Consider the following 23,764-nt stretch of genomic DNA (forward strand, 5'->3'; position numbering starts at 1 on the left):
GAGCACTGGGCTGCAGCTAAGCCTCCGAGTGAGAGGTTTGCTCTTCACTCGGTAAGATTTCTATATCTTAGGCGAGCACTGGGCTGCAGCTAAGCCCCCGAGTGAGAGGTTTGCTCTTCACTCGGTAGGATTTTCATAACTTAGGCGAGCACTGGGCTGCAGCTAAGCCTCCGAGTGAGAACTTTGCTCTTCACTCGGTAAGATTTCTATATCTTAGGCGAGCACTGGGCTGCAGCTAAGCCCCGGAGTGAGAGGTTTGCTCTTCACTCGGTAGGATTTTCATATCTTAGGCGAGTACTTGGACTGCAGCTAAGCCTCCGAGTGGAAGTCTGGCTTACCACTCGGTAGGATTTTATTTAATCTTAGGCGAAACGGATTCGCAGCTAAGCCTCCGAGTGGAAGTCTGGCTTACCACTCGGTAGGATTTTATTTAATCTTAGGCGAAACGGATTCGCAACTAAGCCTCTGAGTGGGAGTCTGGCTCACCACTCGGTAGGATTTTTACAAACTTAGGTGAAACAGATTCGCGGCTAAGTCACCCACTGAGGGGAAAATTTTATTGGACAAAAAATAAAAAGTGACAAAAATTATGGAGGAACTATGACACTATTATTTTGAGATCCATGAACTACAGAAGTACTTTATTGCAACTCATCCGAGTGATTAAACTTAAGTGTAAAATGGGTGGAGTAGTTCCGCATTCCAAGCTCGGGGCTCGTCGATATTATGTTCGACGTTGTAAAGACGGTACGCCCCGTTGTGGAGAACTTTGGTGACGATGAAGGGTCCTTCCCAAGAAGGAGCAAGCTTGTGTTGTTTCTTCTGATCCACTCGGAGAACTAAATCTCCTTCCTGGAAGGCTCGACCCCTCACATTTCTGGCGTGGAAACGACGCAAATCTTGTTGGTAGATGGTCGACCGGATCAGAGCCATCTCCCTTTCTTCCTCTAAAAGGTCGACTGCGTCCTGCCGCGCTTGTTCAGCTTCTGCTTCGTTGTAGATTTCAACTCGAGGAGCATTGTGGAGAAGATCACTCGGCAAGACTGCTTCAGCTCCGTAGACCAAGAAGAATGGAGTTCTTCCGGTCGACCGATTAGGTGTGGTCCACAGTCCCCAAAGCACCGAGGGAAGTTCGTCGACCCAAGCTCCAGCTGCATGCTTGAGATCACGCATCAGTCGGGGTTTCAATCCCTTGAGAATCAGGCCATTGGCTCGCTCTGCTTGTCCATTCGACTGCGGATGGGCGACTGAAGCGTAGTTGACTCGTGTGCCTTGAGAGTTACAGAAATCTCTGAATTCCTCCGAGTCAAAGTTCGACCCATTATCCGTAATGACGCTGTGCGGGACTCCATATCTGAATATCAGTTCCCTGATGAAGCTAACAGCAGCACCGGCGTCAAGGTTCTTGATTGGTTTAGCCTCAATCCACTTGGTGAACTTGTCGACTGCCACCAGTACATGCGTGAAGCCACTTCGACCTGTTCTCAAAGGACCGACCATGTCCAACCCCCATACTACGAAAGGCCAGATGAGTGGAATGGTCTTCAGAGCTGATGCAGGCTTGTGTGACATATTCGAGTAGAACTGACATCCTTCGCACTTATCCACTATTTCCTTTGCCATCTCATTCGCCTTTGGCCAGTAAAATCCGACTCGGTATGCTTTGGCCACGATGGTCCGAGAGGACGCATGATGACCACAGGTTCCCGAGTGGATATCATTAAGGATGATTCGACCTTCTTCTGGTGTTATGCACTTCTGACCAACTCCAGTCGCGCTTTCTCTGTATAACTGTCCTTTGATTACGGTAAAAGCTTTAGATCGACGGACGATCTGTCGAGCCTCTTCCTCATCCTCCGGGAGCTCTTTTCTCAGGATATACGTGATATATGGAACTGTCCAGTCGGGAATGACCACCAAGACCTCCATGACCAAGTCGACCACTGCTGGGACTTCAACCTCAGTCGGATCTGTGGCACTCTTGGGCTGTGGAGCTTCTTCGGTGAAAGGATCTTCTTTGACTGACGGAGTGTGTATATGCTCCAAGAACACACCACTCGGAATGGCTTCTCTCTTGGAACCTATCTTTGCTAGATCATCAGCTGCTTGATTTTTCAGTCGGGGTATATGATGGAGCTCCAACCCCTCGAACTTCTTTTCCAGCTTCCTCACTGCACTGCAGTATCCAGTCATGGCTGGGCTTCTCACGTCCCACTCCTTCATCACTTGGTTGACCACTAAATCCGAGTCGCCATAGACCATCAGGCGACGGACGCCGAGTGAAATGGCCATGCGCAATCCGTATAAGAGGGCCTCATATTCTGCCTCATTGTTGGAGGAATCAAAGTGAATCTGGAGCACATATCTGAGCTTATCTCCTCTGGGGGAAACCAGGACAACCCCAGCACCGGAACCATTCAACATCTTAGAGCCATCAAAGAACATGGTCCAATGCTCCGAGTGAACTTCAGTCGGCTGCTGCTGTTCAATCCACTCGGCAAGGAAATCTGCTATTGCCTGGGACTTAATGGCTTTCTTTGCCTCAAACTTGATATCAAGGGGAAGAAGTTCAATCGCCCAGTTAGCCACTCGACCAGTTGCATCTCTGTTATGCAAGATCTCTGATAGTGGAGCGTCGCTGACGACTGTGATGGAATGATCAGAGAAATAATGAGCAACCTTCTTTGTGGTCATGTATATTCCATACACAAGCTTCTGATAATGAGGATATCTTTGCTTGGATGGAGTCAAGACTTCAGACAAATAATACACTGGGCGCTGAACTTTGAAAGCTTTTCCTTCTTCTTCCCGCTCGACCGTAAGCACAGTACTGACGACTTGTCCTGTGGCTGCGATATAAAGCAACAAAGGCTCTTTGCTGATTGGAGCAGCAAGCACCCGCTGGGTGGAGAGCAGAGCTTTTAGCTCGGCAAACGCTGCATCAGCTTCTGGAGTCCACTCGAACTTGTCTGCCTTCTTCATCAGTCGGTAAAGAGGCAATGCCTTTTCACCGAGTCGTGAGATGAATCGACTTAATGCGGCCAAGCATCCAGTAAGCTTCTGGACATCGTGCACTCGCACAGGGCGTTTCATTCGGAGAATAGTGTCGATCTTCTCTGGATTAGCGTCGATCCCTCGCTCGGAAACGAGAAAACCGAGTAACTTGCCACCAGGAACTCCGAATGTGCACTTTGATGGATTGAGCTTGATATCATACCTTCTGAGGTTGGCAAATGTTTCGGCGAGGTCAGCGAGCAGGTCGGAACCTTTTCGTGACTTGACGACGATATCATCCATATACGCTTCCACATTCCGACTGATTTGAGTGAGTGGACACTTCTGAATCATTCGCATAAATGTGGCTCCGGCATTCTTGAGGCCGAATGGTATGGTGATATAGCAGAAGCACCCGAATGGAGTGATGAAAGCTGTTTTTACCTCGTCGGGTCCGTACAGACGGATCTGGTGGTACCCGGAGTAGGCGTCTAGAAAAGACAATCTCTCGCATCCCGCGGTCGAGTCAACAATTTGATCTATGCGAGGGAGAGGAAAATGATCTTTCGGGCAGGCCCGGTTGATGTGCTTGAAATCAATGCACATTCGGAGTGATTTGTCCTTCTTAGGAACCATGACGACATTAGCGAGCCACTCGGAGTGATATATCTCTCGAATAAATCCTGCCGCCAACAGTCGAGCCACTTCCTCACCAATGGCTTTTCTCTTCTGGACGGCGGACCCCCGAAGATGCTCTTTGACTGGTTTTGCAGATGAGTCGACTCTTACGCGATGCTCAGCCAGTCCCCTGGGAACACCTGGCATGTCAGCGGGCTTCCATGCAAAAATGTCCCAGTTCGCACGGAGGAACTGGATGAGCGCTTCTTCCTATTTCGGGCCGAGTGTCGTGGAGATGTGGGTCGGAGCTGCATCGGGGTCGGTCGGGTGAATGTGAACAGGCTTCGTCTCACCGGACGACTGAAATGCAGATTCTGTGGCGGGTTTCTTGGATCGCAGCAAGTCACTCGGATCTGTGTTTTGCTTGTATTCTTCGAACTCGACCGCTGTCACCTGGGAATCAGCAATCTTTGAGCCCTTCTGAAAGCACTCTTCTGCCTTTTTCCGATCACCGGTGACAGTGATCACTCCTTTGGGGCCGGGCATCTTCAATTTGAGGTACACGTAACATGGTCGAGCCATGAACCGTGCATAAGCTGGTCTCCCCAAAATGGCATGATATGCACTCTGAAAATCCACGACCTCAAACGTCAACTTCTCTTTGCGAAAATGTTTCGAATCACCAAACACCACGTCCAGAGCTATTTGGCCGAGTGACTCGGCTTTCTTCCCTGGTATAACTCCATGAAAGCTCATGTTACTGGTGCTCAGTCGGGACATCGGAATGCCCATTCCTTTCAGTGTGTCCGCATACAACAAATTCAGCCCACTACCACCGTCCATCAGCACTTTTGTCAGTCGAGTGCCTTCGACAACTGGATCGACCACCAAAGCTTGCCTCCCAGGGGTGGCAATATGAGTCGGGTGATCAGATTGGTCGAATGTGATGGGTGTTTGGGACCATCTCAGATAATTTGCTTTTGCTGGGGCAACCATGTTCACCTCACGGTTAATAACTTCCAATCGACTCTTGCTTTCCACATCTGCAAAGATCATCAGAGTGGAGTTGATATGCGGATATCCTTCCTCACTGTCCTCCTTGTCTTCGGCCTTGTCCGACTCCTTCTCCTTGTCTTTAGACTGTTTTCCCTGAAACTGCTGGATCAGGAGTCGACATTGGCGAGTGGTATGCTTCGGGTAGATGATATTCCCCTCTTCGTCTTTCTTCGTGTGGATGTGACACGGCATATCCATCACGTCGTTCCCTTCTTTATCCTTTACCTTCTTAGGGTTCCAGGATCCTTTTGGTTTCCCTTTAAACTTTCCCTGAGTCACGGCCAGAGCCTCCCCAGGAGCTGCCGATTCAGCCTTCCGCTTCTGTTTCCGACTGGTGTTTCCCTTTTCCGACTGACTCGGCTTGTGCTTGCCGCTTCGGAGTCGGTCTTCTTCTTCGCCGTTGGCGTACTTGGTAGCAATCTCCATCATCCGACTCAAGGTCATGTCACCGGTTCGACCAAATTTCAAACTCAATTCTCTGTTCTTGACACCATCCTTAAAGGCGCAGACTGCCTGATGATCAAACACATTCTCCACAGTATGGTGCAAAGTGATCCATCTCTGAATATACTCCCTGAGGGTCTCATTGGTCTTCTGCACGCAGACTTGCAGCTCCGTCAATCCAGCCGGTCGCTTGCAAGTTCCTTCAAACGTTCTGATGAACACTCAGGACAGATCTTCCCAAGTGTAAATGCTGCTAGGAGGTAAGTCAACCATGCCCTGGCAGAACCTTCCAGCATGAGGGGCAAATGCTTCATGGCCACCTCGTCGTTCCCACCACCAATCTGAACCGCCACTCGGTAGTCCTCAAGCCAAGTTTCAGGCTTAGACTCACCAGTGAACTTGCTGACTCCTGTTGCCAACCTGAAATTGGGAGGGATCACTGCGGCTCTGATAGCTCTGCTGAAACATTCAGGACCAGAAACATGCACTCGACTGCTCGTGGGCGCATCTCTGTCGAGTCCACCTCGATGGGCTCTGTTCCGGTCGACCAAGCCTTGCACGATAATGGATCGCGCGTTGAAGCCTGGTTCTCTAGGGTCGACTGGAACTCTTCGCCCCGCACTGAGCTGACGTCTGTCATCTTGCTGCCGAGGAGCGTAAGACCCACCCCTCGGAGGGGAATTGGGCACTCGACGCCTATCATCTCGATCGTGTCGGTCTCCATATTGGTCTCGCCGATTCTCGCGCCCTTCACGCCGCGGAGGCGATCTGGGGCTGTGAGCCGACTGAACAGTATTCGCAGCGACGGATCGACTGTGAATTCTGTTGCGCGACTGCGATACGGCCGAATTCTGATCGCCTGCTGCCCGGAGCAGATCCCTGATATGCATCAAGCCTCTGCCAGCTTCCGACTAAGAGGGCTGGATGGACTCTGCAATACGGGTCGCAGCTGCTAAATTCTGGACTGGGGTTCGATATACCTGAGTCGGCGGGAAGAGTTGACGTCGACTGGTGTCGGGAACTCATTGCCGCGCGCGCTCGTCGAGTGCTCGCTGAAGATTCTCCAGTCGAATGCGTTCGGCCAAATTGGCCAAACGCGCCTCCTCCAAGGCGCGAGCCTCGGGCGTTTCTCCTGCGATGGGAGTACGCAGGGCATCCACGTTCCTGTGGCGAAGTTCCTCTCTTTGCAGAGAGTCGAGTGGCTCGGGCTGGTACTCTTCGTGGTCTCATGCGGGGTCGCCTCCATCGCCTGCCCCACCATCACGGGCGAAGCCAGGGGGACTGCGGGGCCCGTCGACCATCAGGATTTCCGCCGCTGGATCACTGCTATCGCACTCGGATGCAGTCTCTACGGAGCCAGTCGACAGATTGAACAGGCCGTAGAGAGATTCGTCGGGCTCGATTGCCGCAACTTGGGTGGTGGCCGTCTGGCGAGCCACCGCGTGCCTCACCCACCGCTGAAGCCTCGACCGTCCCGAGCGCTTACGCTGGCGGGAGACCGGGAGGGTGGCCGACGGGGGAGTCGACCGATACGGGGTCGACGGTTGCCGCAGCAGAACGTCGCGGACACATGCGCGAAAATGCGTCGCACCGCGGACGGGGAGCGCATCGACGTCGAGTGGAGCCTCCTGGAGCCAGGCGGAGTCGTCGGCGACGAAGGTGAGAGCACCGAGACGGATCTCTCGACCCTCGACCAAAACTCCAGCAGCCACCATGATGAAAGTACTCGGAAGAATCGCAACTTCTCCACAAAATCGCTAAAACACCTGCCCCACGGTGGGCGCCAACTGTCGTGGTTCTAAGTCTGACAGTAGAGTGGGGGGTAGGTATGGAGATGCAAGGTCCTAGCTATGGAGAGGTTGTAAACACAAGAGATGTACGAGTTCAGGCCCTTCTCGGAGGAAGTAAAAGCCCTACGTCTCAGAGCCCGGAGGCGGTCGAGTGGATTATGTGTATATGGATTACAAGGTGCCGAACCCTTCTGCCTGTGGAGGGGGGTGGCTTATATAGAGTGCGCCAGGACCCCAGCCAGCCCACGTAATGAAGGGTTTAAGGTGTATTAAGTCCGAGGCGTTATAGGTAACGCCCCACATAAAGTGTCTTTACTATCATAAAGTCTACTTAATTACAGGCCGTTGCAGTGCAGAGTGCTTCTTGACCTTCTGGTGGTCGAGTGAGTCTTCGTGGTCGAGTCCTTCAAGTCAGTCGAGTGAGTCCTTCGTAGGTCGACTGGAAGGTGATCTCTTCTAAGGGTGTCCTCGGGCAGGGTACTTAGATCAGGTCCGTCACCCTACCCTAGGTATGTGACTCCATCACCAATGTCTTCAGCAACGATGGGATCAGCTGCTGGAAAGTCTTCAGCTTCATGAGCCTCTGTGGAAGCAGGCTCATGGATAGTCAGTTAGCGTTCAGCTTCAGGATAGACCATAGAAATGGGTTCAACTATCAAGGGCTCTGTGGGAGCAGCCTGATCTTTCTTGGTCTTCCTCTTCTTCTTGGAGGGGGTAGTTGGAGAGGCTTCAGAATGTTTCCTCTTCCTGGCTTCAGCCTCAGCAGTCCTTGTCTTCTTGAGCTCTAAAGATGTTGACCGGCTTTTTGGCTTCGAGCCAGTCATTTTAGTTGGGAAGACAATAGGAACTGCTTCCTGCCTTGGTGCGTCAGGTTCAGCCGTAGCAGGCTTCTTCTTCTTCTTTGCGGCCATCCTGGGGTCGATGCCAGGACGCCCAAGGGCCTTGCGCTTCTCAGCCTCATTATAGGCTTGCACACATCTGTCAGCCAGAGTCTTCATGCGCTCACGCGAACCCTGAGCTTATGCACATTTCTTTACAAAGGCTTCCTTGAGCTCGTGCATCATACTCTTGATGTTCTTCACTTCTTGCACGCTGAGCTTGGCCATATGCTTCTTGAACTGAGCCTTTTCATAGTCAATCTTTTGCTTCAGTTCAACAATGCGCTGGGCAATAGCGAGTTCTGAAGCAATGGCGCCTTGGAAGGCGACACTGAGGCCAATTGGTAGCTGCAGATCTTCAAAGCTGATGTTTGGCGTGTCAAACCACTCATCAATGAAGTTGTGGATGATGGTCACATCAAAGAGAGGCAGATCATTGAAGATTTCTGCTTCTTCTTTGCTCTTGATGAGTTGCTCAAGAGCGTCATCTGCTAGATCTTCATCACTTGACAGATCAATGTCGTCATTGCGCAGAATGGCAGCAGCAATTAGCTCTTGTCCGGTTTTAGGTAGAGGCATCTTGACTTTCTGGGGCTTGGAGATGCGAGATAAGTCTTCGGACTGCACACTGTCTTCAGGAGGTGCAGTTGCCAGTGGCTTCGCCCTTGAGATTTTTGGTGAGGGGGCACGCTTTGAAGCTTTAGGCTCTTCATCTTCTTTGTCTTCGGTGCTGCAGGAGCTTCTTCTGATTCAGCGTCAGCTGCAGGCTCATTCACTGCAGTCCCTTGAACTAAGATGCGGGTGATGAGGCCTTCAAGGTTGTTGAAAGGACCGATGACATTGGGTTCTGCACCTCGTGTGCCATCTGCCCTTGGTGCTGAGGGACCAGGGTTGAAGTCTAACCCCAAAGTCTTCTTGTTCTGCTTCGCTGAGTTCTGGGCAAACTGGAAGTTGCGCTTGAACAGATTGTCGTCACGACACCATAGTAGTGACGATGGGTGTGCATCAGCTGGCTGTGGCCCACGAACCATGCAGGGATAGATGCCTTGAGCAATGGCTTCATCTCTGGACCTGGGTAGAAGATTCTTGTATTGGATGTCTCCCCACGGTCTCTTGATGGCATTTTTCTCAGCATATTCTTGGGTTACAAATCGGTATTTGAACCATTGTTCTGCCCAATATCTTCGAATCCATTGGATTCGGGTCTTGCGCTGATTGTAATCCTCTTCAGGATCTGTCTTGTACAGTTCTGAGAGTTCATCTGGCAGATCTTTGGATGTTTCTCCACGACGCTTTGTGCCACCCTTCCTTGCCGCTTTCTCTGAAGCCATAAACTTTAACTTGAAAGGCTTCAACACGTTCAAAGGCTTCAAAGGTTTTCGCTTGCTGGACCAACAGGAACTGGCTTCGGGAGAATTAATGTGATGCTGTAAGAATTCTGCAAATGAATGCAGACTATGAGAACCAAAGGATTCTCCCACGGACATGTACCTGTGACAGCATTAAGGTGCGAGGGAAGGGGAAGAGGTCATATGCATTCTCAGAAGATTTTGAAGATAAATCAATTTAGAAGACATTGACCTCATTTTGCGAAGACATTCACTCATAGATAAGGAGTTGGTTCCAGATTTGTACGAATCCACAGATTAGTACAAGTGAGGAATCTAACTACTTTGTGAAGCATAAGTGAATATACTAGGCATGTTCTGAGATGCAGTATGAGAGAGATCTAACTTGTGTGAATAGAAACTGCATGTGGTAGAAAGTGACAAATCCATAGGATCAATGGTGCTGTAAAAAGGAAGTTTTATTTACCACACTAAGAACTGCTATACGAAGTGGAAGATGAGGCCGAGCAGTTCAATCTTCTATGCCCTAACTTGGCGACGGAGGACACCTACGGCGATGGCGGAGAGGACGATGTCCGCGGTCGGCGTGAAGACGGCGTCGGAGAGGTTGCGGCAGCGAAGTGCTTCGTCACCGGCGTCGTCGAGGGCTAGCGGTGGCGCTAGGGCTCGTGCGAGAGTGGAAGAAGAGATAATGACCGCTGTGAAGTGTGTATTTATAGGTACATGGGTGGGACTGCGCTATTACACAGGTGCCCCTGGTGATTCTCATCTGAGGAACACGTGGCCATTATGCGGAATTTTGGGGTTTGTTCCACGTCCCACGCACGCCTGGATTGTCGGGTGGTCATTCCTACTTCTCCGGGTTTCATGTGAAGGAATGAGCATTGAAAACGGACATAATGGTTGTCTCTGTATCTTCTGCTGACAAGGACGCAGAGAAGACATTCGACAGTTTCAATAGAATGCATATGATTTGGAGAGATAGAATTTGAGATAGAAAACATAGAGAGGTTAGGGTCCGATCACATTCACTTAGTTCAAAAGATTCAACAATGAAGACATAGCTATAAGTGAATGCTGTAGAGGACAGAACACTAATATATATATATATATAATCAACATAGTGAAGATAATCATGAAGATATGTTGAGATCGAAGCCAAACCAAATGTGAAGACATTGCAAGGTAACGCCATGAGTGAAACACTTCAAAATAGAACATTTGGTGGTGGCGTTACCCACCGTATAGGAAGTATTAGACCCAGACACGGCGCACAATTATCGTGGTGCTCCGAAGTCAAATTCCACATTAATGTATTCACACTTAGAATGTATGTCTTTATTGATTGAAGATATACTTTACTTCGTGTGTTGCACATCTAAGTCATCAATATGCATAAGGGTTAGGATGTGTGCCTGATCACAGGACATTTGAGGATTCCAGGATATTTAGCTCACACCGTAACTTGCAAAATCTCTTCTCATCCAAGGGCTTGGTGAAGATATCTGCCAATTGCTCTTCAGTGTTGACGTGTATGATATCAATATCTTCCTTCACAACATGATCTCTGAGAAAGTGATGACGAATTTCAATGTGATTTGTCTTCGAGTGTTGAACTGGGTTGTTGGCGATCTTGATGGCGCTTTCGTTGTCGCAGTAAAGTGGCACTTGCTTCAGATGAATGCCATAGTCCTTGCTTCATCCACAGAAGCTGAGCGCAGCAAGATCCAGCGGCAATGTATTCAGATTCAGCAGTGGAGAGAGATACACAGTTCTGCTTCTTTGAAGACCAACATACAAGTGATCATCCCAGAAAGTGACATGTGCCTGATGTAGACTTGCGATCAACTTTGTCACCAGCATAATCAGCATCCGAGAATCCAACCAGATCAAACTCTGAGCCCTTTGGATACCATAATCCTAGAGTTGGGGTGTGAGCCAAATATCGAAGAATTCGCTTCACAGCTAAGTGATGCGACTCCTTTGGTGCCGCTTGAAATCGAGCACACATGCAAACTCTAAGCATAATATCTGGCCTAGATGCACATAGATAAAGTAAAGAACCAATCATGGAGCGGTATACCTTTTGATCGAACTCTTTACCATTGTCGTCGGGACCCAGATGATGTTTGGCTGGCATTGGTGTTGTGAAGCCTTTGCAGTCTTGCATACCGAACTTCTTCAGGCAATCTTTGAGATACTTCTCTTGAGATATGAAGATGTCGTTGCGTTGTTGTCGTATTTGAAGACCGAGGAAGAACTTCAGCTCTCCCATCATGGACATCTGATATTGCTCTTGCATCATATATCCAAAATCTTCACTGTACTTCTGATTGGTGCAGCCGAAGATAATGTCATCCACATATATTTGGCACACAAACAGTTCACCATCATATGTCTTCGTGAAGAGAGTGGGGTCTAGGGAACCAGGTATGAAGCCTTTGCTCTTCGGGAAGTATTTGAGTGTGTCATACCAGGCCCGAGGGGCTTGTTTGAGGCCATACAGTGCCTTGTTGAGCTTGTATACCATGTCAGGATGTTTTGGATCTTCAAAGCCAGGCGGTTGTGCAACATACACTTCTTCAACCTTGCCATTGAGAAAAGCACTCTTCACATCCATTTGATATAGAAGTATGTTGTGATGATTTGCATAGGCCAGCAGTATGCGTATGGCTTCAAGTCTAGCCACAGGAGCAAATGTTTCATCGAAGTCAATGCCTTCCACTTGAGTATATCCTTGAGCAACGAGACGAGCTTTGTTTCTGACAACTTGACCATGCTCATATTGCTTGTTGTGGTATATCCATTTGGTGCCTATTTATTGTGCTTCCGTGGATCAGGACGCTTAACTAGTTCCCATACATTATTCAGCTCAAACTGTTGAAGCTCTTCTTGCATAGCTTGAATCCATTCAGGTTCCATGAAGGCTTCTTCAACTTTCTTGGGTTCTGTTATTGAGACGAATGCAAAGTGCCCACAGAAATTTTCTAGATGAGTTGCCCTTGAACGAGTGAGTGGACCGGGTGCATTGATGCTATCAATTATTCTTTCAATCTGCACTTCATTGGTAACGCGAGGATGTACAGGGCGAAGACTTTGCTCTTGCTGATCATTGTCGTTGTTAGAAGGAATGTCTTCAGGCTGAGCATTGTCTTCATGTTGATCAGGTGCTGAGATGATAAGTTCTTCTTCAGGATGAGCTTCAGAAGGTATAATTTCTCCAGTTCCTATTAGCTTGATTGATTCACTGGATGGAACCTTCATCTAGCACATTTGGCAGTTGCTCTCTTTGTGAACCATTGGTCTCATCGAACCGCACATCCACTATTTCAACCACTTTGTAATGAAAGAGATTGAAGACTCTGTAGGAGTGCGAATCCTTTCCATATCCAAGCATAAAACCCTCATGTGCTTTTGGTGCAAACTTTGAGGTGTGATGTGGGTCCTTGATCCAGCACCTTGCGCCAAATACTCTGAAGTAACTGACATTTGGCTTCTTGCCAGTAAGGAGCTCATAAGATGTCTTGTTCAGAAGCTTGTGAAGATAAACACGATTGATTGTATGGCATGCAGTATCAATGGCTTCAGGCCAGAATTTTCTTGGGGTCTTGTATTCATCTAGCATCGTTCTGGCCATCTCAATGAGTGTTCTGTTCTTGCGTTCGACGACGCCATTCTGCTGTGGCGTGTACGGGGCTGAGAATTCATGTGTGATGCCCAAGGTATCAAGATATGTATCAAGGCCAGTGTTCTTGAATTCAGTGCCATTGTCACTTCTGATGTGCTTTATCTTGGCGCCATAATTGTTCATAGCTCGATTGGTGAAGCGTCTGGAGACATCCTGCACTTCAGTCTTGTAAAGGATTATGTGCACCCAAGTGTATCTAGAGTAATCATCAACAATAACGAAGTCATAGAGGCATGCAGTAGTAGTAAGAGTTGAGTAATGAGTGGGACCGAAAAGATCCATGTGAAGCAGTTCGAAGGGTCGAGTAGTGGTCATGATTGTCTTCGAAGGATGTTTGGCCCTCGTCATCTTCCCTGCCTCACAAGCACCGCATAAGTGGTCTTTCTTGAACTTGACGCCCTCGATGCCTATGACATGCTTCTTCTTCACAAGGGTGTGGAGGTTCCTCATGCCAGCATGCCCAAGCCTCTGATGCCAGAGCCAACATTCTGAAGCTTTTGCTAGAAGACATAAGGCAAGCTGTGGTCCTGCTGAGAAATCTACTACGTACAGATCATCTTTTCGATACCCTTCAAACACTAGAGACTTGTCAGATTCCATTAGTACAAGGCAACGATATTTTCCAAATATTACGATCATGTTCAAATCGCAAAGCATTGAGATAGACATTAAGTTGAAGCCAAGGGATTCAACAAACATGACTTTGTCCATGTGTTGATCCCTTGAGATTGCAACTCTACCTAGACCCAATACCTTACTTTTACCAGTGTCAGCAAATGTGATGTGGCTCTTGTCGGATGGACGTAAGGTTGAGTCCATAAGAAGACTTCTTTTGCCAGTCATGTGATTTGTACACCCACTATCAATAATCCATTCTGAAGACGCTGGTGTCGTACCCTACAGTGCAGTTAGGGGGATAGGCTTCACCAAGAGCATTGTGAAGCAAAAACATTTGACGAACCAATGGGTTATGAAAGCTTAGATCCAGATTAGGACTAATAGGGAGAGTAGCAAGTGATTCAGGAACGAAGTACATAGTAAGACCATTCGGGCATTTGATCTTGCGCCCTACAAGATGTTTAAGGTCCCCAGCAATGGCGTCAGACGATTTTGGTTTTCTGCTGGAGACCTTTCCCTGCAAAAGAGAGTTAAGCTTTCTTAGCCATCCACATCTTCAAGGGTGGATTCGAAGCAATAAGTCTAAGTGCAGCATCTGAGAATTTTGGCTTTGGAGCCCTAGCAAACAGTCTTGCAGGCAGACAATAGTACTCATAAGAATAAGCAGAATAGTTCTTGGTCTTATGAACATGACGGTTTGATGAACCTCTCTCATATTCATATGCCTGAGTATGGTTTCCCTGCAAAACATTTGCGTTAGTGCGACTCGGGTGAGTCCTCTGTCTGTATGAAGCCTTTGGACCGTATGAAGCCTTTGGTCTGAGGTTTGTCTTCTTCACGGGAGGTGTCATGATGACATTCACAGGAAGATTCTCCAGACACCTTTTCGAAACCCAGATCTTCTTCATAGGCGGTCCATTCCTGCAGTTAGTACCAATGTACCTGGCAAACACGTCACCATTCTGATCCTTAAACAGTATATAGTTTGCACCAAAGGATTCATCAATGATAATGGGGTTAGCACAAGTGAAGCCAGATAGATTGGATGGGTCTGCTGAAGGTTCCTTTGCAGCAACCCACATGGTTTTGGGGTACTGCTCAGGTTTCTAGTAAGAGCCATCAACATTCATTTTCCTTACGAACCCAACACCCTCTTTCCTTGGGTTTCGGTTCAGTATCTGCTTTTTGAGGACATCACACAGTGTCTGATGCCCTTTAAGACTTTTGTACATCCCTGTTTCAAGCAATGTCTTCAACCTAGCATTCTCATCAGCAATAGCAGTGGTATCCTCAGCAGAGGAGTTAGTTACCACATCAACAGTTGAAGGTATTGCAACAGTAGTACCAGTAGAACATTCAACAACAGAAGTAGCATTATCACGCTCAATGCATTTAAGACATGGTGGTTCAAATCCTTCCTGAGCGGGACTGATCTGTTTGGAGTGAAGTGACTCGTTTTCCTTTTGAAGATCTTCATGAACCGCTCTCAATTTCTCAAGATCTTGCTTCCTTTGAAGATAATCATAGGAAAGCTTTTCATGAGTTGTTGAGAGAGTTTCATGACGACTTTCAAGTTCCTGATACTTAACATGAAGATTTTTTATGTCTTCAATTAAGGATTCAGATCGAGTCATTTCAGCACCTAACAGATCATTGCTTCTGTCTAACAGTTTTTGAATATGTTCCATAGCTTTCTGCTGTTCAGTTGCAATTTTAGCAAGTGTTTTGTAGCTGGGTTTTGAATCACAATCAGAGTCATCGTCACTAGATGTTTGATAGTGAGTAGTGCGTGTGTTTACCTTGGCACCGCGTGCCATGAAGCAGTAGGTAGAAGCGGAGTAGTCCTTGTCAATTGCATCGGTGTCGGTGACGAGGTCATTGTCTTCAGTATTGAAGATGGACTTGGCAACGTATGTTGTAGCCAGACTTGCGACGCCTGAATCGGACTCCTCCTCAGACTCCACCTCCGCCTCCTCAGAAGCGGACTCCTCCTCTGAGTCCATTTCCTTGCCAACAAATGCACGTGCCTTGCCAGATGAGCTCTTCCTGTGTGATGAAGACTTTGAGGAAGACTTGGACGAAGACTTTGAGTATTTCTTCTTCTTCTTGTCGTCAGAGTCATATTCCTTGCTCTTCTTCTTCTTTTTGTTCTCATTGTCCCACTGTGTACAATCAGAGATGAAGTGGCCAGGTTTCTTGCACTTGTGACATGTTTTCTTCTTGTAGTTGTGAGCAGAAGCTTCATCATTCCTTGAGCTTGATCGAGAAGACTTTCTGAAGCCTTTCTTCTTGGTGAATTTTTGGAACTTCTTCACAAGCATAGCAAGTTCTCTTCCAATGTCTTCAGGATCATCAGAACTTCTGTCAGATTCTTCTTCAGATGAGGAGACAGCTTTTGCCTTCAAGGCACGAGTTCGCCCATAGTTTGGACCGTAGATATCTCTTTTCTCAAAAAGCTGAAACTCATGTGTGTTGAGCCTCTCAAGTATGTCAGATGGATCGAGTGTCTTGAAATCAGGACGTTCTTGAATCATCGGGGCTAGGATGTCAAACGAACTATCAAGTGATCTCAGTAGTGTCTTGACGACTTCATGTTTGGTGATCTCAGTAGCGCTGAGGGCTTGAAGCTCATTTGTGATGTCAGTGAGTCGGTCAAAAGTGTACTGGACATTCTCATTGTCATTTCGCTTGAAGCGGTTGAAGAGGTTGCGAAGGACACTGATTCTATGATCTCTCTGGGTTGAGATGCCTTCATTGACCTTGGAGAGCCAGTCCCAGACCAGCTTAGATGTCTTCAAAGCACTCACATGGCCATACTGTCCTTTGGTCAGGTGACCACAGATGATATTCTTGGCAGTAGAGTCCAGTTGACCAAATTTCTTGACATCAGCAGCAGTGACACCTTCTCCAGCCTTGGGAACGCCGTTTTCGACGACATACCATAGGTCGACATCAATGGCTTCAAGATGCATGCGCATATTATTCTTCCAGTAGGGATATTCAGTTCCATCGAAGACGGGGCACGCAGCGGAGACTTTAATTATCCCTGCAGTCGACATAGCTAAAACTCCAGGTGGTTAAACCGAATCACACAGAACAAGGGAGCACCTTACTCTGATACCAATTGAAAGTGCGTTATATCGACTAGAGGGGGGGGGGGTTGAATAGGCGATTTTTATGAAAGTCTTCAAAACGTGGAAGTTATGAAGACAAACGATAGAAATAAACCTATTACCATGCAGCGGAAGGTAGACTACACTAGGCAAGCCATAGTCAAGTGTTTAATGAAGTGAAAGCACAATGACTTAATAGCAGCAATGTAGTAAGGATCAGGTAGGAAGATATTATGAAGCCATACAGAGCTTGCAGTCACTCAGTGAAGACAAAAGATAGTGCAAACCTACAATGACTTCACAAGGAGCAACAGTAAGTAAAGGGAAGGGAAGATGAAACCAGTGACTCGTTGAAGACAATGATTTGTTGGACCAGTTCCAGTTGCTGTGACAACTGTACGTCTGGTTGGGGCGGCTAGGTATTTAAACCTTAGGACACACAGTCCCGGACACCCAGTCCTGAACACGCAGCTCAGGACACCCAGTCCTCACCGTATTCCCCTTGAGCTAAGGTCACACAGACCTCACCCAATCACTCTGGTAAGTCTTCAAGGTAGACTCCCAAACCTTCACAGACTTCGTTCACCGGCAATCCACAATGTCTCTTGGATGCTCAGAACGCGACGCCTAACCGGCTGGAGGATGCACAGTCCTCAAGTGTAATAAGTCTTGAGATCACACAGACAAGAAGACTTAAGTGGTGCCCAATTCTCTTTGGCTCTGGGTGGTTAGGGCTTTATCCTCGCAAGGAATTCTCTCTCAAAGGCTTCAAGGTGGGTTGCTCTCAAACGACAAAAGCCGTACTCTCAATCTGAGCAGCCAACCATTTATGGTTGTGGGGGGTGGGCTATTTATAGCCACTTGGCAACCCGACCTGATTTGTCCGAAATGACCCTGGGTCACTAAGGAACTGACACGTGTTCCAACGGTCAGATTTCAAACTCACACGGCAACTTTACTTGGGCTACAAGCAAAGCTGACTTGTCCGACTCTAGACAAGATTTGCTCGCATAATCTTCACTCGAAGACATAGGTTTTTGGTTAGGCATCACTTCAGTCAGTCTGACTGGTTCTCTTGGACCCCACTTAACAGTACGGTGGTTCCTATGACTCAACACAAAAGAAAAAGAACTATGAAAGATCTAAGTCTTCGAGCTCCATAGGCTTCATGTGGTGTCTTCTCTTGTCATAGTCTTCAATGTGAATATCTTCATATACCACCTTTGACTTCAATGTCTTCATACATTTTTAGGGGTCATCTCTGGTAGGAAAACCGAATCAATGAGGGACTTCTACCTGTGTTATCCTGCAATTCTCACAAACACATTAGTCCCTCAACTAGGTTTGTCGTCAATACTCCAAAACCAACTAGGGGTGGCACTAGATGCACTTACAGGTACAACTCCAAGTCGTCCTGTTACCGAAGATCACGGCTATTCGAATAGATTAACTTCCCTACAGGGGTGTACCACATAACCCAACATGCTCGATCCCATTTGGACGGACACACTTTTCTGGGTCATGCCCGGCCTGTCAGGACCCCGATTCCAAGTCACATCGATCTAGCCGGTAACACCTCATATCACATTGCGGCCTCACGCACGGTATCCCACGGGTGTCGCCTTACCATGGCCAGGGACTGTTTGCGCCTTTTGGCTCACGTATATGATAGTGTCGCTAGCATCCATATGACAGAGAACCTAGGCCGACATGGCTAGTCGTGAACCCAAAGCGGCACAGGCCTATGGAGACAGGCATACATGAATCACATCGAGCATGTCGGTCATCAGCGAGTGATTCCGGGCTGTAGCACTGGGCTAACAGGACTCCAGGGAACCCGGGCTGTAGCAGGCTAGGCAGGACTCCGGATGTCACCGCGTGACATTTCCCCGAAGGGGCAGACATAGGAACGAAGTGAAACACATGCCGGCCAGTCAACTGTCCTGAGCAGTAGTGCTGGGCTAGCAGGACTCCGGTGAACCGGGCTGTAGCGGACTACTATGGCTCGAGGAACATTAGACTACATTTCCCCATAAGAAAGGCTGCCAAGGATAAACAACTAGATTGTCAGATCCCACTCATACCAAGCATTTCAATCATACACACAATATGCCCGATATGAGTACATACCACATGGCATCACAACAAAACTCTACAACTCAAGTACTTGATTTAAAGGCTCCAGAGAGCCATACATAACATGTTCATACAAGTAGGGGTCACACGACCCAACACTCAAGTCATACAATCATACAAGCACAAGCGGAAGTAAATAATCTAGGTACAGACACTAGAAAGCAAGAAGGCTTTCGAAGCCTGTCTATCTACATAGGGCCCTCCATGGCCAGGATCACCACCTGGGTGGCTAGTCACTCGTCGACATCAAGGTCTAGGTAGAACCCATCGGAGGGGGCGGTGTTATCGTCTGAAAACAGTAATTAAGCAAACATGAGTACAAAGGTACTCAGCAGGTCTTACAACAGAACCTACTATACATGCTCATTCTCAAGAAGGTGGTGGGGTTATTGCAGCAAGCCAGCTTTGACTCTTGGCTAGGCTATCCTACGGAACTCCACTAGTAAAATAGTTTTCGCACACGAGTCCACTACTCACCAACACAATACTCCACCGGGGATCCTCCCTCGTCATCCTACGAGAGGGCCATCCTCGGTACTCACACTTATCTTGAGTATTTTAGTAGTAACCATTAACTTGTCTATGAACTGTATAGGCAACCAAGTAGTCCTTTACCGCGGACGCGGCTATTCGAATAGTTTTATACCCTGCAGGGGTGTACTTCTTCATACACGCTTTCACCACTTACCGCCATTTACACGACATGTACTCGGCAACCTTCAAGCGGAAGCCCAACGAGGGTGTCAGCCACGGCCTACCCAAACACTCAAGTCTCTAGTCTAGGTGTATCGCCTATACAGGTTCCATCCGCAGGGAGTCCGGCCGAGGTTTCCACATACGGCCCCGAACGATGTGAACAGGGTTCCCGAGACACCAAACGGGCGACTCAGTACACCGTGCCACGGTGTATCTACCGCAACATAGCCCACCCCTAGGATCAGTGCTACGCACGGCCGCCAACACATAACCTACAAACACCAGAAACTATTTGCAACTCCTGGACAGAGTACTAGGGTGAATAAGAAGCCGAGAGGGTCCATTGGTTTCGGGCCCAATGTATGGTAGTAACTGCATCTTAAATCACACATACAGATCTCAGTTCTTATGGACGGCCTCAATGAAACAACTCACCATGTACTCCTACATGGCCTCTCATCGATACCTTTACCAAATCATGTTCATCACATCCCTCACATTACCGATATAACCATTTCACTCTAGCCCATCACCCAGATGGACCAGACCTGACACAACTCTAAGCATAGTAGGCATAGCAAGGTAGGAATCACATACATGGCTCAATCAACTCCTACACATGCTAGTGGGTATCATCTAGTTATTGTGGCAATGACAGGTCATGCAGAGGATAAGGGTTCAACTATCGTAGCACACAGCAGTTTGAATCACGTTGTCTTAATGCAGTAAACAAGAGCAGAAGCAAGAACATGGGTTTGTATCGGAATGATCAATGGTTGCTTGCCTGTTGTGGTGGTAGTAGGGTACTGCCCTTCAGACGGATACTCGGGGTTATCCTCGGAGGCAGAACCTACCACGAAAGATACACCGAACATAATCAACACATGACAATATGCAACAGTATGATGCATGCTATGACATGGCAAAATGAATGTGTCTTGGCCTAATGCAAGCTAAAACAGGATGGAATGAACTCATTTGAATCAAAGATTCAAATGTTAGCTCATTTAACATGGCCTTATTAGTGCATTATCTTATTCTGTTTAAACAGCAAGGTTAACTTGTTTTGTCATGCATGAAACCATTACAGATGGATAGATTGATTTTTTCTGATCATTTTTCATATATAAATCTTTGCATTTGGAGCTATGGTTGATTTTCTATGATTTTTAGAAGTTTTGGCTATTTTCTGGAATTTCCTATTAAAGAATAAATCCAGTAATGAATTAATGCGTCAGCATGACATAGGTGTGACGTCAGCGGTCAACTGGGTCGGCCAGGTCAAACCTGACTGGTGGGCTCTGTCTGTCAGCGACTCAGCTAATTGACAGAATTAAATTAACACTAATTAGCTGTCAGTGGGGCCTGGGCCCACATGTCAGTGACTAAACTAATTAAAATTAGTTAAAACTAATCCTAAACTAATTAGCAGACCGGCCCCACCTGTCATAGACTCAGGGGGGGTCAACTTGGGCCCACACAGAGGTCAAACAGAGTCAAACTCACCGGCATCTAGCCGCCGGCGAGGCCAGACGCGACGGAGCAGTGCGGGATTTGCACTCCGGCGACCAAATGGGCGGCGGAGACTATCTACGTGATGCGGGGAGGAAGCCGCGTCGAGTGGTGGCAGTGGGTGGAGCTGGGGTGGCTGGAAACGTCGCCGGCGACGAGTTTGGCGGCGGCCGGAGCTCGGGTGGGGTCGAGCTAGTCGCTAGGGGGCACGACGAGGGGCGTGAAGGGGTGCTATGGGCTCCTGCGAGTGCGTGGAAGACTAAGGCGTGCTCGGTGGCGTCCCAACATGGCTATGGCCACGAGGCGACGTGCGGTGGCGGTGGCGAGCTTCGGCTTTGATGGCAGAGGTGGTTAGAGGACGCGGACGAGCGCGGGGAGAGGGGGAAACGGTGGCGGAGCTCACATCGGTTGCAGGGGAGCGAACGGCAAGCTCGGGGAAGGGCTGGAGCGAGCGGGGCGGCGAAGGGGATCTCCGGTGGCCGGAGTTGAGGACGAGCTCGGGGTAGCGTCTTCGGGGCGAGCGAGCGCTCGGGGCTCGGCCTACTTGATGTAGTCGACGACGGCGGAGCTTCCTGGCATGACGGGGCAACGAATGGACGGCGGTGGCTGCGGTGAAGCTTGTCGGGGAGAGTGGGAAGAAAGTGAGGGAGACGTGGGGGTCGGCGTGGCACTCGTGGACGCCTCCAGGGCGTCGGCGGAAGTAGGAGGTGGCCGGCGTGTGGCCGCGGGCGCCGGCCACGCGCTCCTCGTCCTCCTGGCGAGAGGAGGGGGACGACTGGCATGAGCCAGTGGACTGGGCCGAGCCGGGTGGGCTGGTGGGCTGCGCCAGGTAAGTCCCTGTTCTTTCTCTCCTTTTCTGTTTATTTATTTATTTATTATTTCTGTAACTTCAGGGCTTTATTAAAAATGCCAGGGCATTACCAAAAATCATAAAATTAATCATGGCCACTGCTTAGAATATATCCAACAGCAAACATTTTAGTTTATGATTATTTGAGCATTTAAAATATTTTATAAGATTTAAATGCCCAAATGCAAATACCATAAGGATTAATCCAATGACCTTTGATGTCCTAGAAAAATGTGCACCATTTTTGTCAAAGGTTTTAACCCAAAACAAAAAGGGTGGGCTTTTTAGAGGGCACTTCAGGTTCATTGGAAAAGTTTTTAGTAAACCCTAGTTGTTCCAGGGGGGGTGTTGGGGGTTCTGTCTTCCCCATTTCAAATTTAAGAGGAATTTAAACATGATGCACACTCTAATGCTTGAACTAGCTAGGGTGTGACAACTCACCCCCACTCAAAAGAATCTCATCCCGAGATTTAGGATCCTCCGGAAAGAAGGTGGGGTACTCGAGTCGAAGACGATCCTCCCTTTCCCAAGTGGCTTCTTTCTCGGAATGGTGTGACCATTGAACCTTGAGAAACTTGATATTATGACGTCGAGTGGTACGCTCGGCTTGATCAAGGATACGAACGGGATATTCCCGATATGAGAGGTTATCTTGTAAATCAAGCGTTTCGTGGTCCACTCCACGGATAGGATCCGCGAAGCAACGCCTGAGTTGAGAAACGTGGAAGACATCATGAACTCTGGAAAGATGCGAAGGTAGTTCCAATTGGTAGGCAACTTCTCCTCGTTTAGCAAGAATGCGAAAGGGTCCGATGTAACGAGGAGCCAATTTGCCTTTGATACCGAAACGATGGGTTCCCTTTAACAGAGTAACCCAAAGGTAAGCCTTCTCGCCGACTTCATAAGTCATAAGCTTATGTTTACGATCATATTGACTCTTTTGACGAGATTGGGCTGTTTTTCAATTTCTCACGAATATCGCGAACCTGCTCTTCTGCTTCCTGAATCATATCCGGGCCAAAGAGTTGTCTTTCCCCGGTTTCTGACTAGTTAAGAGGCGTTCGACATTTTCGTCCATAGAGAACTTCGACAGGAGCCTTTCCCAAGCTAGCTTGATAACTATTGTTATAATCAAACTCCGCGAATGGAAGGCAATTCTCCCAACCCATTCCGAATGAGATGACAGAAGCTCGGAGCATATCTTCCAGAATTTGATTGAATCGCTCTACTTGACCACTTGATTGAGGATGGAAGGCGGTTCTAAAAGAGAGACGAGTTCCCATAGCATTTTGGAAACTTTCCCAAAATCGAGAGGTGAAGAGACTCCCACGGTCTGAGTTAATTTCCAATGGGACACCATGAAGTGACACTATTCGGGAGATGTATAACTCAGCGAGCTGGCTAGCGGTGATACTCTCAGGAACAAGTAGGAAATGGGCTACCTTGGAAAGGCGGTCGATCACGACGAAGATGGCATTATTCCCTCTCTTGGTCCTGGGAAACCCAGTGATGAAATCCATACTGATTTTATCCCATTTCCATCGGGAATAGCCAAAGGTTGAAGGGTGCCAGTAGGCCGTTGATGCTCTGCTTTAACAAGACGACAAACGTCGCAATTAGAAATGTATTGAGCGATTTCTCTCTTCATCCTAGTCCACCAAAACCTCTGGCGTAGGTCTTGATACATTTTAGTACTACCGGGATGAATGGTGAGAGGGGATTCATGAGCTTCCTTAAGGATCAGCCGCCTCAGGTTTCATGCCTTTGGAACCACTAAGCGGTTTCCAAAGTATACGACACCTTGATCATCAACAGAGAAACAATTCACGACTCCTTTCTTAATGTTTCTCTTAATACGGGAGATTCCCGGATCTACCTTCTGTGCCTTGATGATCTGATCCGTAAGGGTAGGTTTCGCCACCAGTGTGGATAGGAATCCTCGAGGAACAATGTGAAGATTGAGCTTACGAAATTCCTGGTGGAGAAGTGGTTGGCTTTGGTGTAACATTAGGTTGTTACAAC

The sequence above is a fragment of the Triticum aestivum genome, chromosome 6A (genome assembly GCF_018294505.1).
Source record: "Triticum aestivum cultivar Chinese Spring chromosome 6A, IWGSC CS RefSeq v2.1, whole genome shotgun sequence".
Taxonomy (NCBI): Eukaryota; Viridiplantae; Streptophyta; class Magnoliopsida; order Poales; family Poaceae; genus Triticum; species Triticum aestivum.